This window comes from Dipodomys merriami, unplaced genomic scaffold (assembly GCF_024711535.1).
Source record: "Dipodomys merriami isolate MVZ:Mamm:240054 unplaced genomic scaffold, mDipMer1.0.p SCAF_78, whole genome shotgun sequence".
Lineage (NCBI taxonomy): Eukaryota > Metazoa > Chordata > Mammalia > Rodentia > Heteromyidae > Dipodomys > Dipodomys merriami.
Window position 1 is genome coordinate 4,709,294 of NW_027206379.1, and position 12,708 is coordinate 4,722,001.

Sequence of the window (12,708 nt, forward strand, 5' to 3'; positions counted from 1 at the left end):
GGAGTGCAGGCCCTCCACGAGTCCAGACATTTCCAGAAGTTGCTGGGGCAGACTCGGGGGAAACTTAGTGGGCATGGTCCATCTCGGTGAGCTTGGCCCTCCGACCCAGACCTGCCCCCAGCCTTGCTAGCCTCTCAGGTGGCTTGAGGCTGCTGGAGAGGAGAGGAGAGCCCAGAGGCTCCGTGCCGGCTCAGCCGGCCTTCCTGGTCGAGGAGACAGCGGGCATGGAGACAGCAGGTGGGGTGCTGGAAAGCTTTATTGTTAGTCACACTCGGCCTGGCAGAGCCCTGTGTGCCAGTCTCTCCCCTTCCCACCCCCTGCCCCAAACATGTAGCTGTTTTATCCCAGGCTGGCTCTGCCATTATAACTAGTTGGCAACTGGGGAGGGATTTCTTTTGTCTTCCAAGAAATGGTGAGCCCCTCTCAAAATGGCCTACAGGATGGAGGCACCAAAGCCAGAATTGACCCCCAGAAAAATCCGGATAACCTGGGGCTCATCTGGGAGCTGAGGCCCTCTCCAGGGAGGGGCGGGGAGAGGATGCCACCTCTGCCACCACCCCGTGTGCCTGGGCTGGATGAGGGGGAGGCGCCCCCCCCCCAGGCCCTCCCAGAACGGAGTTGGGGTGGTCTTGGAATCAGGGGAACCTTGAAACTGCCGGAGGGCCGGAACCTATGAGCTCATGAGCAGAAAGGGAGGTGGGCTGGCATCTGCGCTCCCTTCCTCGTGCCCTTTTTGGGGTCTCAGGGCGCCGGGCTGGTGCCTGCTGGATAGGGTGTCCACATTCCCTTCCTCTTCGGGAGGAGGGCAGGAGCACCCGTGCCAGCCCTGGAAATAGCCCCTGTCCCGTGGCCCGCATGCACAGTGCACAAGTGGCCGTGCTGGTTGCTGGTTGGTCTTCCTTTGGTGGGCACAGGTGGCCTTGTGGCGCTCAGGCCCAAACAAGGCCAACAGCCTCGCCGCGTCTGTGCCCTGCTGCTGCCAGCCGGTGGGCCGGAGCCAGGCAAGCACGGCAGCTGACCCTGCCCTCTGCCATCCGTTGAGGCCAGCGGAGACGAGACGGGACAGCTGGGCAGGGAAGGACAGTAGGATGTCCCCTGGCAACGCTGGGAGGGGGTCTGCCAAGGTTGTGCTGGGCAGAGCCCCTTGCAGCCTTTTGCGTGACCCCTCCGTGATGGCCAGATGGCTAGAACGTGGGGTGGCTTCCGTGGTGGAGCTCCCAGGCCACGAGTGTGGCTCCCCTCTCTGCCCAGAACGGCCACACGGCCAGCGCTGTGACCAGTCCCAGCCTTGATCCCCCAGAGGCCAGGACCCAGGGGCTGGGGAAGGGGTGCAGGCCGGAGTGTGGCAGAGCCGGCTCGAGGAGAGCCAGGGAGCGCCAAGCTAGGAAACGCGAGCAGAGCTGCCCCGCCCTTCCTACTGGGCCGATGGCTAAGCAGCTCCTGCCCTGTTTTTGAGTCTTGCAGCCCCCAGCTGTCGTCAGTACCCAAGACTCTAATCTTGGGGAAGAGCACTGAGCCCTGAGCTCGAAATAGCCGTGGCCTAAAGAGGCCCTTGGGGAACCTGGACATTTGGGGCCTGGCTGGCCCTTCCCGGGCCGGCCTGTGTGCATCGATGTCCCCTCCTCCTGGCCCTGCCTCCCACTTGGATCAGCCGGTGGGCTCTGGCGGGGGGGGGGGGGGGCTGGGGAGAGAGCCTGCTCAGGGGCCTGGGAGCAGCTGCATGGACAGGGTGGGGGCAGGGCCCACCGCCACGTTTTGCATGTGATATGTCTCTCCTGGAGGCCTCTGACCTCTCCCACTCTCACTTGCTGGAGTTTCTCTCTTTCGACTCCATCCCGCTTCCCGTGTTTGCTTTCCTTGGTCCCGGATGAGTGGCCTGCACCACTTGGCTTCTTACAAGCAGCTTCCTGGAACACTTGGCCGGCTCTGCCCGGCTCCTGGGCGGGCAAGCCGGCCTCCCCACCTCCGGGCCCCTTGCAAGGGGTCCACGGGCCAGGGCTGAGGTCTCTGGATTGAGGAGACTGAGGGACTCTCCAGTCAGGACGTTCGGAAGAATGCAAAGTGCCCTGACAAGGGGGCTCCACTACCCAAGTTGTGGGTCTGTGCAGCTCTGGGTCCGTTTCTCCCAGCTGGGCCCCGTGGTGCTAGGGCCAGCCTGCTGGGCCCAGGATACAGGCCCTGGGCCAGGTGTCCTCCCTCCGTCCTCCCTCCGTCCTCTGTGGGTCCTCCTCCAGCACGGTCCCCCATGACCGTGGGCCTGCCCTCCTGCGGGGTCTTGTTCCATCCTCAAGCCCGTACACACCAGCCCCCGTGCTCCCCTCCTGGCCCCCACCGTCCCCTAGGGCCAGCTCACACTGGCCATGTGTAGTGAGGGCTGGCCCATCACCACCCACTTGTGCTGAGCAAGCCTCCGCCCAGTCCCCAGCTGGTCAGCCCCACAAAGGGACCGTGAGGGCTGTGCCACGGAGGTCTCTGTCCATGCCTAGCCGGGGGCTGCAGTGGGAGCCTCAGCCCACCACCCTGCCGGGGAGGGCAGGACTGTGTACACCAGCACCCACCTGGGGACAGGGGTGATCCTCAAAGACACAGTGTGGGCAGAAAGAGAAAACACCCTTGGAGGTCACAGGTCACCTAGGCCTAGAGACCAGGCAGGGATCAGCTTCAAGAAGTCTGAAGAGGGGCTGGGAAGGTGGCTCAGTGGTAGAGCGCTTGCCTTGCATGCCTAAGACCCTGGGTTCGATTCCTCAGCACCACATAAGCAAAAAGAAAAAAGCCGGAAGTGGCGCTGTGGCTCAAGTGGTAGAGCGCTAGCCTTGAGCTGAAGAGCTGAGGGACAGAGCCCAGGCCCAGAATTCAGGCCCCACAACTGGACCCCCCTAAAAAAAAAAAGTCTGAAGAGGTTAGGCATTAGGGACTCATGCCTGTAATCTTAGTTACTTAGAAGGCTAAAGTTCAAAGCTAACCTGGGAAGATAAATCCGAGAGACATTGATCTCCAGTTAACCAGCAAAAAGCCAGCAGTGGAGTTGTGTCTCAAGTGGCAGAGCGCCAGTCTTGAGCAGAAAAGCAGGAGTGCAGGGCCTTGAGTTCAAGCCCAGTATTGGCACAAAACCAAAATGAGGAGGGGGGGGGGGAGAAGAGGAGGAAGGAGGAGGAGGGGGAGGAGAAGAAAAGAAAGAAGAAGCCTGGTGCCGGTGGCTCACACCTGTCATCCTAGCTACTCAGGAGGCTGAGATCTGAGGACCATGGTTCAAAGCCAGCCTGGGAAAGAATGTCCATGAGACTTATCTCCAATAAACCACTAGAAAACCGGAAGTGGCGCTATGGCTCAAGGGGCAGAGTGCTAGCCTTGAGCTGAAGAGCTGAGGGACAGCGCCCAGGCTGAGTTCCAGCCCCACGACCGACAAAAAAAAAAAGAACGAAAGAAAGGAGGAGGAGAAGGAGGAGGAGGGGGAGAAAGTAGAGGAGGAAGAGGAGATGGAGGAGTCTGAAGAGTACTTTCTGGGTGGGGCTGGGTGGGAAGCAGGACAGAGCTGCGGAGTGCCCCAGGGAACCTGGTGCACATCCGTTCCTTGTCCAGCACCCCACCTGGAGGCTGAAGCTTTCTGCCCACTCATGCCTCACAAGACGTTCTCTGGGGCAGGATGGGCTGGTGGGCAGTACCTGTAGGCCGTGCATGTCTACCCTACCCTGGAGTGTCTGGTCAGTAACAACAATCAGGAAACTAGGCTCAGGAAGCCTGAGTCAAGCACTTTAGAGCGCGCCAAAGCCCTCCATCCAGGTAAGCCTGCCAACCAGGCTGCCCACCAGCAGCCCGCAGGCCGGAGACCAGCCCACCCAGCCCGTTTCGGCCCATCTGCTGGCCCCCACAGAAGCCTGTGTGTGGACGCAGCCTCGTGGCTCCCTACTCTTTGGAGCAGTTTTGGGGTACAGCTCACAGCAACAGGGTGCCTTGTAAGGAAAGCAGCCGGCCCTCCGGAAGTGCGGGGCCTGTCTGCTCCACAGCCCGGGGGCCCACCCGGCCTGGGAGGGGCCCTGTCTGGAAGGCACATGCGGAAAGATGGAGCCTGGAATTTTTTCCTTTGAAAAAAAGAAAACTTGTTTTAAAAGAGGAAAGATTGATGTTCTTTTTGCTTTCCCACTTTGGTTTGCGGCCAGCGAGGTGGTTTGAGAGGAAATTCTCCTATCCTCTATTAAATGTAACCGAACCCGGGCTCTCTCCATGGGCAAAGCACAAGGAGGCCCAGAATCCTCTGTCCCCCGTGGCGGGCGAGACAGACACCCTCGGCAGCCTCTGGCCAGACGGCCGGGCAGGGGCTAGGGGCGGGTGGCACACGGCCAAGTGTTAAGAGGTGTCCCAGATGAAGGTAGAGATGGCAGGCCGAAGCCAGGCTGTCCACAGCCGGCTGGCCCAGCGGAACGTCTGAAAGGGCCCCAAGGAAGAGGGTGGTGGGGCCCCAGGGAGGGCTGACCTCATGCCCACACCCCATCCGCCTCTCTGAAGGGTCGCACAGCACCGACGCTGCTCATTGTATTCCCCAGGATAGAAGTGGGGGTGCTGGGGAGCCTCACAGAGCCCCACACGCCGGGCTAGGCTGGGGCACTTTCAAGAATGCACAATCAGCTGGGCGCCGGTCATTCCTGGCTATAAACTCTGGACACTGAGACTTGGAATATCGATGTTCAAAGCCAGCCCAGGAAGACAAGTCAGCGAGACTCCATCTCCAAAATAACCAGCAAAAAGCAGGGCTGGAGGTGTGGATTGAGTGGTAGCATATTAAAGCAAACAAGGCAAGGCCCTGAGTTTACATCCTTAAACAAAAAATGCATCAACGTTTAAGTGCCTGCCATTCAACACCACGTCTCACCACCCAAATTAAGTCAAATTAAGATGGAAGTAGCCATGGTTCAAGGCTTCTGCTGGGCCGTGAAGTTCGGGGCAGCAGCAGCCAGTTTGAGGGACCCAAGGTGGTCCTGGGTGGTTAGCAGCTCTGGCAGAAGGCCCCCAGCCCTTTGGAGCCCGGGCATTGGGCTGGTACCCTCCATTTGGAGGACACCCTGAAGACAGACAGATGCCATGCTGTTGTCTCTGGGTGCCGGCGCCCCCTGCACTTCCCGGGCCCTTCACGCAGAGGGGCCACGGAGCTAGGACGGGCCCCCAACCCTGGCCTCACAGACCTGACACGGGGTCTCGGCGACCAGCAGGCCGTGACCCCTCGTGTCTGCCTGGCCCCATTCCCTGGCACGCTCCCTCCACAAGCAGATGGGGCCGGAGCACCTCCAGGGGGTCGTGGTGAGGAGGCGTGGAGGCGTGACCACCCCACCAGCCCGCGTGCCCCACGGGGCGCAGACAGCCAGCCTACTGTGCGCTGGGCCGCAGCCGGCGGGCGGCAGGCGGGCAGCGCAATAGCTCAGGTGTGAGGTGATGAGGGCCGCGTGTGGGGCGGCAGGAAGGGGAGGAGGCGGCTGGAGGCGGCTGGGGCCACGCTGGGAAGGCTGCCAGTGTGGGGGTTGAGCCTGCCCTCCCTCACAGGGCCCCAGCTCAGAGCCGTCTCCTCCTGCAGTGCGCCCCAAATGCCTCCATCCCCGGGACGCCTCAGGGCCAGGGCCGCACGTGACCCGTGCCGGGAAGAGGAGCCCCGCGGGTGAAGACCTGGCGGCCGCCAGGCCAGGCCAGACCCCTCGGGCATCTGCCTGCCTCCCAGCCCCTTCGGGGAGAGGTGGGCTGGAGCTGCCGTCCCAGAGCCCACCAGATCCTGACCCCTGGACCGGGGGTGGGGTGGCGGGCAGTTGGACCACAGACCCACGGGCCTCCGGCACCCCCGGAAGGGTGTGGCTGCCACCTGGCGGTGCCAGGCGGATCCCTGGCAGCCGACTCTGGGAAGCCAGGCCCCCGCCTTTCAGACGCCATACAGCCATGTGTAGGGTGGGGGTTAGGCTGTCCCTTTTGGAGCTGCTCATCCAGCCGGAACCCCAGGCCCCGGGGCGGGGGGCACTGGGGGGAAGGTGCCCACCAGCACAGGCAGCTGCAGAGGGGACAGGATAGGGTGACAGAAAGGGCTCTGGGTGGGAAACTGGAGGCCAAGGCCCACTCTCGCCCCAGGGGAGATGGGAAGGCCCTGTCACCCCCAAGACGGCCTCCATCTTCTGCTTCTGGTGGAAATCTCAGCAGCACCGCCGGCAACAAGACGGATGGAGACATTTTCCTCCATGAGCTCTTTAACCAGATCCCCCTCCCTCTGCCCGTGTCCCCGCACAGCAGGAGTTGAGGCAGGATGACCAGGTTCCTACAGGATGGACCGCCCTCGGGCCTGTTCTGTGAAAGGTGACTGCCCCCAAAACAGAGACTGGCACTTCTTCCCGAGAAGCTCACTGTGAGGAAACCACTGCACTGTGTTTTCACAGGGACAGGAGAGGGGACCCACGGAGGCTTCCGACCCTGCCCGGTCCCTGGGGATGCAGAAAGCCCTGTGTGCGGCCTGCAGCCCAGGCCGGTCCCTTCTACCTGTCAGTCACTCCCGCCGCGCAGGCCCGGCCCCTGCTGGCTCTGAGGGACCAGACGAGCCGACGCACATTCCAGTGGGCATTCTCCCCGGGAAGAATCTTAATAGAAATTAACCTTAAAAGGTAATGGGTGCCCTTCCCGGCCACCTCCTGCAAGACGCAGCATGTTGGAGAGAAGGGAAAAGCAGAGTTAATCCCGGGAGCCTTCCCGAGGGCTTTGCTGAGGAGCCGGTCATGGCTCATGACCCAGCCCGGGCCTCCCACCTCCCATGCATCCACTGCCCTAGGGCCTGACACCCACCCAGCCAGGGGCCACCCCCCCCGGCCCCATGGGGCTGAGGGAAGAAGTGTATGGGGGGGCAGAGCAATGGACCTCCCTGGACCCTGCAGGCCAGGGAGAGTTAGATGGAGAAAGGGTCCCCCAGTTCAGGCTCACGATAGAGGGAATAGCTGCCATCCACTTCACTTACCCTCAACCCCGTCCGACCACGGGCTGAGGCCCTGGGAGGAGGTGGGCAGGGAGGGGGGTCTCCTCGTGGCCTCTTCCCGGTCCCCACCTGTCCGGGGAGGTGATGGCCCCCGTGGCAGTACCCCAGGCCTGCCCCTTCGTCTCCGGTGGGCCACACGCTGCACCCCTCCTCTGGCTGAGCGGCACCGCTGAAAATGTCATTATTACCAGGAGCCATTTACAGGGTGCACTTTGTACATGTCCAGGGTTTACAATCCCTTTTATTAGTCATAAAAAGGCCTGGGAGGAGAAGCCGCAGCACGTCGGGCCTGGAGCCCAGCTGCTGCCCCGGCTGGAGAGAGAGGCCCTGGGCCGTGTGCTTACCTTCACAACCTGCGCCCGGGGCCCAGGGCTGCGGGCAGCTGGGGCCCCCCCAGGTCTGGCTGACTCCTCCCAGGCAGAGGGCGACGGGGTGGAGAGGGGAATCTGGAGAGGGTGGAATGTTGGGGTGTTGGGTGTTGGCAATCACAAGTTCACGCTGTACCCCAGAGAGGCTCCCCACGTCCGAGCTCCCTTCCGAGCACGGGACACATGACGTGCCCACTGGACTCCAAACATGGGGGGACAGCCCATGCCCACTGGACCGGCCATCTTAGAGTCCTATGCTTCTGCCCATGCATATCTGAAAACAACTCATCTCTGAGCTTCCCATATCCTTGTAACTGTACCCCAGATCAGCACAGGGGTTGGAATGACCAGACCCCACTCTGGGGGGGGCCCGCCCCCCCCCACCGGGCCTCCTGGGGCTCCTCATAAGCCTGGGTGGGAGGGTTCGGGGGAGCAGGTAGGCCTGAATCTTCAGGGTCTGCCCAGAGGTGCCCGGCAGGTGAGAGATTCCCGGAGGCCGAGGCCCTGACTCTGCCACGGCATGGAACGTTGGCCCTAATCAGTAAGGCTGCGCAAGAAATAAATCACTTGAGGGGCTCAGGGCTGTGGCTGGAATACTAATATTCACAATGACCCTCAGAAACCTGGCAGAGGCTGGGCTGGACACAGGGGTGTGGGCAAGGGGTCACCCTGCCCCCAGCCCCTGTCCCCCAACAGGGCCTCGCAGCTGCTCAGGGCCATAGCCTGGCCTCAACTCTCCACTCGGGGCAGCCCAGCCTGAGGGGCCCTGGCCTGGGACGGACCAGAGACCCCAGGTTGAGAAGTGGGGTGTGGCTTAATTCCCTTACTGCTCAAGGGCCTGTCTCCCTACTGTCTCCCCCTAATCCAACTCTCCCAAGCAAGAGAGATCTAAAGCTCCCAGTCACCAAGCCACGGTGCAGCCTGGCTGCTGTGGTGCCCGGATGCTTGCACTGTGGTGTCATCTGCATCCAAGATGAGGATGAATGGACAGGCAGGGTCCACGGAAGCCCAGGCCCAAGCTGACCAGAGCAAAGAGCAGCACTGCTGTGCAGGCTGGCTCTCTACCCTCTCCCCCAGCCCCAGGTAGGGCCTGGGGAGCCTGGGGACCCTGTCTGTGTTGGAAGACAGAAGGTGAGAACGAGGAGTATCAGTATGGCCCCAAAGCCACTGGCCACAAGTGCCACAGACCACTGAAGACCAGGCGCAAGCGCTGCCCACGGAGAGGGTAGGGCAGAGCCCAGTACCGACTGGTGTCCCGACACCAAGACCAGAGCTGGCACCAGCCCCATCTTGGGGGAGGCTCTGGAGGCAGGCAGCACAGCTGGGAGATTGGCCCGGCCCACCTGGGGCTCCCGAGGGGTCATTGTAGAGAGCCCAGGCCTGGTCCCCCCCTCGGTGGCTTCAGGAAAAGCTCAGGGCATACGAAGACATCAAAGACTCCAGAGTTCAAAGATGCCAGAGGGCAAAGGTCACAGGCTCCAGTTGCCCCTTGTTTGACCTCAGCTCCTAAAAGGGAGAAGGGAGAAAGGAAAGGCCTGGGCCCCTGACCTGGGGGGGGGCCTCCTCTGGCCTGGGTGGTGTGGGGAGCAGAAGAGGGTCCCAGCGGCCTCCCTCCCTCCATGCAGCTTCTCACCCCCTCCTTCTTTAAGCAACAGAAAACACTCTCCCTGCCCCCTCTGCCCCCCCCCCCACCACCAGGACAGCTCACACAGCATAGCGGGCACTGGGGGGGTCTTTGCAGCCCCAAGAACTGTGTGGAAATAGATGCCTTGCTTGTGACGGGAGGGGAGCGGGTTGGGGAGTTTGACTTTTCTCATTGTGCCCGGGCACTACGCCCCTGTCCCCGTCCACGGCGGGCCTAGAGCTGAAACAGGTTTGGAGGCAGAAGAGGAGGAAGAGGCGGGGAGGTGGCTGCCAGGGGTGAAATTTAAGCTGGCTGTTGGCCCAACCAGCAACTTAAAACAATAAAGCCAGAGGAACTCACATGGGAAGGAGAAACAGGGTAAGGGGGGTGGGCAGCTGGGGAAGGCAGGCTCAAGCCCAGGGACCCAGCTCTGGGTGGCTCTGGGACCTCAGCAGTCACTGCATAGAACAGAGCAGCCAGCCCAGCACCTGGCCCTAGGCAGGGCTTGGAGGAGAGCAGGGGAATGGCCCCACCTTGGCCAGGCAGGGTCTGGGCTGCTAAGGGCCTCCTGCACCCAAGGGCCGGAGGACTCGAAGGCCGGGCCTGGCGTTCTGTCAGGGGCCTGGGGCTTGCTTAGCATCGGAGTGTGGGGGGCTCTTGGAGGCCAGGGGCACCACCAGAGGACCCAGGTGCTGTGGAGAGAAGCAGGGCTGGGGGACACACTTTCACCTTGCTGGCCGGAGCGCGGCGCAGCCAGAGGCTGGGGAATGAGGGGAGCACCGGCCCACCACCGTGCTGCGGGCTGAGGCTGCGGCAACTAGGCCCCACGGACACCGCAGCTGGGGGACAGGAGAGCCACTGTCCTTGACCTGCAGCTGCCTCCTCCCGTGTCCCCCCACGGTCACCCTCCGTGACTGTGTCCCCCACGGTCACTCTCCGTGACTGTGTCTTTGCCTCCTCTCTTTGCAAAGTCCCCAAGCTGATGGATTAGGTTCCATCTCAGGATCAACCATGGGTACCGGGCACCGGTATGGCTTAGTGGGGCTGAGGAGGGGACCCCGACCCTGGTGACCACCATTCCAAGGAGAGGGCCGTGGGCAGCCTCTGGCACAGGGGCTGGAAGTGGGGGGCTTGGCGGCACCCCAGGGTGGGGGAACTGACCGATCTCTGCTCCAGGGCCCCCTCGGTGGGAAAGACCAGCCCAGAGCCCAGGTGTTCAGGGTCGTGAGAAGCGGGGAGGCTGGGCAGGACTCAATTCTCTCCAGGGCCCCCGAAGGCCGGGGGCCGCCGTGAAGACAGATGATCTCCTGGGCCGGGAAGGAGGGAGCTGGAAGCCACAGTGTGGGAATGGGCCGGCCAGGGCCGGATGCGAGAGGGACGGGGATGGGGGGGTGGGGGCGGGCAGTGAGAGGTCGCACATGCAGCCCTGTGTCCCTGGCCCCTGGGGGTCCAGACCCCTGTCTCACAGTCACACCACACCCAGGCCAGGAAGGCACCAGCCGGGGAAGGGCAGGAATGGGCAGCGCTGCCTCCGAGGCCTGAGGAGACCCGTGGGGGAGGCCAGGCCCCTCTCTGCTGCCCGGAGGGCCCCCGCATGGGGCTGAGATGAGGGAAGTGAGCGGGCCCAGGAGTTTCCTCCAAAATAGCTCATCGGCGGAGCCCAGATGGAAAAATCCGCCTCTGTGGGGCCCCTTGGAATTGGAGATGATTTCTTTCTGGAAATATGTAGCATGAGGGGTGAGGTACAGGACAGGCCTGCATGTTCCTCAGGACAGGCGCCGTAGGCTCTGCACGTGCGGAGCCCCCCTTCGGGCCCGTGCACACCGTCCCTCACCCTCCTCCCCTGCCCTGGCCCTACAGCCTGGGACGGTCCCACGGGCGGGGGGCAAGGGCAGCTTCAACACGAGAATGGGGTCTCTACCTGCGAGTGAGCTGCACCCCAGACCAACAGGGCCCCTGGGTCCTGCCCCAGCCCAGCCATGGATGCCCACACCAAGGCCACACTCCACGCTTAGTCTGGAAAACAGCCCCAGCCATGCAGGCCACACACCACGCACGCCACACCCCACCCCACATCCACCACATACCACGTCCACATCCACTACACACCATGCACGCCACACTACACATCCACAACTACCACACACCACACACACCACACACCACGCACGCCACACACCACGCACGCCACACCCCACCCCACATCCACCACATACCACGTCCACATCCACTACATACCATGCACGCCACACCACACATCCACAACTACCACATACCACACACACCACACATGCCACACACCACACACGCCATACACCACACACACCACATACCATGCACGCCATACCACACATCCACAACTACCACACACCACACATACCTCACACCACACACCACATACCATGCATGCCACACCACATATCCACAACTACCACATACCACACATGCCACACACCACACACGCCACATACTACACATGCCACACACCACATACTACACATGCCACATACCACCCCACATCCACCACATACCACGTCCACATCCACTACACACCACACACACACCACACCACATATCCACAACTACCACACACCACATATGCTACCACCACGCATACCACACACCACACACACCACATACTACACATGCCACACACCACCCCACATCCACTACACACCACGCCCACATCCACTACACACCATGCACGCCACACCACACATCCGTATCTGCCATACACCACATATGACACATACCACACATGATATACACCATGTACACCACACACTACACACGCCACCCCCCACCCCACATCCACCACACCCCACATCCACATCTACCACACACCACACAGGCCATGCATCACATAGGCTATATACAATGTATACAACACACCACGTGTACATCTACCACACACCATGTATGCCACACACGATGTATGCCACACACCACGCATGACACACCCCACGTCCACATCCACCACACACCACGTCCACATCCACCACACACCATGTCCACATCCACTACACACCAAGCATACCACACATCCCATGCGCCACACACCACGCATGACACACACCACATCCACATCCACCACACACCACGTCCACATCCACCACACACCACGTCCACATCCACTACACACCAAGCATACCACACATCCCATATGCCACACACCACGCATGACACACACCACATCCACATCCACCACACCCCACGTCCACATCTACCACATACTACATACACATCCACTACACACCAAGCACACCACACATCTGTACGCCACACACCATGTATGTCACACACCACGTCCACAGCCACTACACACCACATACGCCACATGCCATGTGTGCTCACACATCCCTCCCCTGCCTTTGTGGAGGAGCCCTTCTGCCCCTGCCCCCCAGGGCAGCCCTCCCCTCCCCCCTCCATCCATCCAAGAGCCCTCCAGTGGGCACGGGGAGAGTGGTTGGTGCTGGGCCGGGGTCTGCTCCTGGCCCGTGACAGGGACCCAGGTTCCTGCCAGGTTGTGGCTCTGTGGAAATCTGTGCTCCCAGCTGGAGCAGAGGGCAGAGAGGGACTGGCTCCTTCTGAATGGCTGTGGGACCGCACTTCCTCTCCCCACTGAGGAGCAGGCTCCCCGGGTGGGGCCTGCAGAGTGTATCTGTGGGGATGGGTCCACGTTCACCCACCTTCCATTTCCAGGACCTGTCCCTGTCCCCCCGCCC